Below are 5,169 nucleotides of genomic sequence, written 5' to 3'. Positions count from 1 at the left end.
CTCAACACATAGAGGATGCAATGCTCCTAGGCAGTTAACCGTTTCTACATGCTTCGCTTTAAACAACATGCGTCATCCCGGTTTGCTCATTTATCCCCTTTTCTTTTTTTCTTTTTTTTGTATTTTCTTTTCTTTCTTTATTAAAAGCGGTCGAATCTTATAGGGATTGCCTACGTATCACGTCCCCGCGCGAATCAGACCAGGCGTAGTTTTGCCTTAAAGTAAAGAAACACAAAATTCTTGTGAAATCATTAAATTCATTCTCAAAATTTTGCTATTACAAATTACTTCAAACAAGGAATAGCAATAGTACAGACTCCACAGTTCTTAACCCGTTTTGACTAAAAGAAAAGAAAACAACATATGGAAAAGCAACAAAGCCAAATAAACAAGACTCAACCAAAGATTAATTTTCCAACTTAGGGGCCCGCGAGGCATCATTCGGCCTTTCCGCGGCCCTTGGTGTGAGGTCCCTCTGCAGGCTTTTCAACTCATTCATGATTCGGTGGACGCAACCCATGATGGAAACAAGGAGGGTCTTCCGAGGCATTTGCTCGCATGCCAGGCATCTCATGTAGATGTAATGCCCAATCTCGTCGATCCTTCCTCGAATGTTGTCCCTTTCTGTGAACAACTGCCTTATCTGTCGGTTCTTCAATCCTAGTGTTTGCGCATTGTTGGCAAGTTGATCCTGGAACATCTCCATTTGTCTTTCCATTCTGGTCATTGCATCGTAACATCGCCTTCTGTCGGCTTGGGCATCTCGTGTTTGCTTGAAGATCCGCTCTTGAAGAGTGGAATTCGTTTCCCTTAATGTCCCGATGCTCAGTTCATAATCCCTTATGACTTGTTGCAGGCGCTGCCTCCGGGCCATTGTACCCTTTGCCCACTTGGTCCGCAATCTTGCTGTGCTAGCCTTGGCTCTTTCCAAATCTTCCTGGCATTCCGCAACCTGATCCTTTAACCCCGCTATCAATCTTTTATCTGCCCGGCTTCTCAGCTGGTTATCAGCCTCCTTTTTCATCCTCCGGATCTGAGCTTTGAGGATATCGCCTTCTCTGATTAATCTGTTCTTTTCTCCCTTGTGGGCAGCAGACTGAAATTGGCATTCAAACCTCATATCCTGAACTTGTTGCCTCAGTTTGCCTGTTTCGGCAAGATATTCCCGCTCTTTGGCCAACCAACCCCACTGCTCTTGTGAAGATTTGGCAAATTCTTGCAGGTGAGGTCTTTTGGTCGGCCTTCCAGATGATGTCTCCCCTTTGTACCAGGCCTGATACCCGGGCAAAACTTCCCCTTTTGCCCGATTCATTACACAAGTATTTGCTTCTAAGTATTGACATTGGCTCCAAATTTGGCGAACCCTTGCTTCAGGAAACTGGCCGTCGGGACTGATCTCAATCACCTGGGTGCTTAGATCCTCGACTTTCGGCACTATCTGACACCTCCCAAGTTGCCTTAAAACCCGATGCGGCGCGTATGGTTGAATGCTCTTAAGTCCCATTAAGAGAAAATGGGGCCTGGCGGCTGGCATGTATATGACTTCGTCGATCGGTAACCATCCTAGCGCCCACTGTATTTGACTGGCGTCGAGGGTATGGAAATATGAGGTCCATGCTGTGACTCCTTCCGGTAGGTAGGTCTCATTAACTCTGGTATAGAACTCCTCTATGCAGGTCTTTTCAGCGGATCCATGGCTCAGAAACTGGGCTCGGTGACATAGGTGTTCGGTCATCCACATTTGCAACAACAAATTGCAACCCTCGAAAAAGCTTCCTCCGGCTTTGCAAGACGTGAGAGCCCGGAACATATCAGATACTATCATGGGCGCCAACGTACTATCTCTCTGTGTGAGCAACGTACTGACGACCCCTGCTATCTTTATGTCAATATTCCCGTCTTTTCTTGGGAATACTAAGAGTCCTAAGAAAGTTATCATGAAAGCAATCCGTCTATGTTCTTCCCACTTTTGACGATTACTTTTGCTGCACAACTGGTTTTCTGGCTTGTCGAATCCTCCTATGTGACCATATCTTTGATATATGAAACTCATGCTGCAAAAACCTTTCGCCAAGTCAGGGTTATGAATTGTTCTGACTATCTTTAAGGAGTCCAGAAACCGGTGTATTGCTACAGCTCTTGGAGCAATCAGATATTTGTGCCTCAAAGGAGTCTCAGCGCTGCCGATATACCCTGCTATTTCTTCTAAAGTTGGGGTAAGTTCAAAATCTGAGAAACGGAAGACATTGTGCGCAGGATCCCAGTGGGGGACTAGTGCCCTTATGATATCTCCTCGTGGCCTGATATCCAACAAACTCGTGAGGCCTTTCAGATACTTCTTGATTTCGTCATGCCCTTCTTTGCCTAAATCATTCCACCAGAGCCGCAATTGGAGGGGGATTTTATTCATGATTGAAAAGGGTTCATTTGGAGTCGTGCTCATTCTGCACATTTATTAATAAGATTTTAACAAACGAAACTTATTCTGATAAAAACAAAAATATGTGATTTTTCTCAAAAGGATTTCTGAACACGACCTCTCAGCACTTCATGAACGAAGATTTTTAAGGTTGTGTGAGAAAAAAACGAGGTGGCCGTCTGCACCAAGGCAGCCTTCCGGAGTTCCTTTCGGGAACATTTGGCTATTTTTGACATAAGCGGCATCACCCGGACTTGTTTATGACTCTTTTATCATTTTTCAAAAATAGAAAATTCAACATTGCAAACACGGCCTTTCAATGCCTCGGGGACGAAGATTTTTAAGGCTATGTGGGTCGACTGGACCAAGTCTTAAAAATGACCCAAAGGTGGCTGTTTATGCAAAGTCAGCCTTCCGGCGTCCCTTTCGGGAACATTCGGCTATGTCTTGATAAAACAACGGCACCCGACTTCTTTATGACAATTAAAATTTGACATATTTGTTTTTGCTATTTTTTTTGTAAAAGGGGGAAGTTACATCGCTAGACTTATTTACGACAAAATTAAAAATCTTTGACATGTTTTTTTTTGTTTTTTCTTTTTTTATATTTGTTTTTGGCTTTTTAGCAAAAGGTGGGGTTGGACCCGATGAGGGTTGCCTACGTATCTCACATCCGGTGAGAATCAAACCCGCGTAGTTCGGGTAATCAAGAATAAGTAGATGAACTAACTTTTTTTTTCTGAATTTGTGAAAGAACTACTTTAAAAGAAGAAAGGAAGTATATTTTTTTGATTTTTGATTGATTTTCTTTTTAAAAGAAACACTTCTAAGATATATTTTTTGAATTTTCATTTGCATTATTTTTTATTCTAAAGAAAAGAAGAATATATTTTTTGGAGATTTTCCCTTTAATAAAAGAAATGCTTCTAAAATGTTTTTTTTGAATTTTGCATTTTCTTTTCAATTTTGAAAGAAGAATCAAAATATTTTCGGATTTTTTCTTCTTATTATACATTTTTTTTTAAAAAAATAATTAAAAGACTTTCTAAAGAAGTTAATAATGGAAAATATTTTTGGATTTTTTTTGTTTTTGAAAATTGGGAGTTTAAAAACTTTTCTAAACTTTTTGGCAAGACAAATATTTTTGCAACAAATAAAGACATATATATATTTTTTGGAAATAAAAAATTTTGGATATATATATATACATGTATATATTTGTGACAAATAATGAAAGACTCTTTTTTATTATTATTATTTTTTGAATTTTCATAAAAAAAAAACATTTTAAAATAAGACTTTTTTTTTTAATTTTTATTTTTATAACAAGACAAACTATATATTTCTATATTTTTCTGAAAAACAAAATAGAACAACGATTTTTCTATTTTTCCTTTGCTTTTAATAAAACAAACTAATAAGACGTTTTTTTTTTCATTTTCTCAAAATTTCAGCAGAGTTTTGACAGTATTTGGGTATTGGTTTTTTTCAAAAATAAACAATCAATTCCGTAACCGTTATTTCCCTTTTTTCAATTTCACAAAATTCATAATATTCAAACACCGGTCAGCATGCGGGTATGAGACAAATAAATGCACGGAAAACAAATAGGATGCATCAGGATGGCCTTTTCATATCAGGTCGCTAGTCCTAGACGGACCCAACCCCTGTGTTGAGTCCCTTGAGTCAAATGCAACGTGATGCAAATAAGTGTTCCTACTAGGGATCCGGCATGAAGTCACGTTATTCTATGTTCAAAAACCTGGGTCGGTGTTCTAGACAGTGTACCCGAGCGGACAACTCGAGCTGAGGAAGGAGCTCCTTTCCGGGAACCAAAAGGCCAGCCGGCTTAGAAACTTTCCGAGCCTCTTTTATTCAGGGTATGACACTAACAGAATAGGGAGTCTCAACCAGTAAGCACATCCCCGGAGGTAAGAAGAGAAAGGTTTCGGCACAATTTATATACAGTTCAAATAATATCAAAGCGGTAAAAGCAGCATTTAGCACATTAGGCTCAAACATGTAAAAATCAGATAATAAATAAAGCCAAATAATAACAATTATTCTAAGCTCGAATTCTTAACCCTGAACCAGTGGTTCTGGGTGTTTGATCCCCAGTAGAGTCGCCAGAGCTGTCACACCTCCTTTTTCCGCACCCGAGAGGGCGCAAGGGAGTTTTTCCAATTAAAGGACAATCGAAAGGGGATTTATTTATTTATTTCAGAGTCGCCACTTGGGAGATTTAGGGTGTCCCAAGTCACCAATTTTAATCCCGAATCGAGGAAAAGAATGACTCCATATTACAGTCTGCGTACCAGAAATCTAGATAAGGAATTCTGTTAACTCGGGAGAAGGTGTTAGGCATTCCCGAGTTCCGTGGTTCTAGCACGGTCGCTCAACTGTTATATTCGGCTTGATTATCTGATTTTATACAAATGTGAACTTATGTGCCAATTTTATCTTTTAACCGCTTTTATCATTCACTGTTATTTTTATAGGACTTGCAACGTCGTGAAAACATATCTCGAACCACGTTACATCAATGCACCCGTGGTTATTGACATATCTCGACTCAGTTGAGATTTGGATTTGGGTCACATAAATGTGCACCCGAATTTAGGGAGATATCATTATTAAAGTCGCGCCTAAAGCAACTAGCGCATTATTATTTTGGGGTAGGGCCGTGAAATTTGCTAAACGGCCCGTCCCGGAATCTAAGTATTTAATACATATATTTTGTGAGGGCCCCG

Source organism: Nicotiana sylvestris, chromosome 9 (assembly GCF_000393655.2).
Source record: "Nicotiana sylvestris chromosome 9, ASM39365v2, whole genome shotgun sequence".
In the NCBI taxonomy this organism is placed as follows: domain Eukaryota; kingdom Viridiplantae; phylum Streptophyta; class Magnoliopsida; order Solanales; family Solanaceae; genus Nicotiana; species Nicotiana sylvestris.
The sequence above is the reverse complement of the archived record's forward strand: the minus strand, read 5'-3'. Positions refer to the sequence as shown.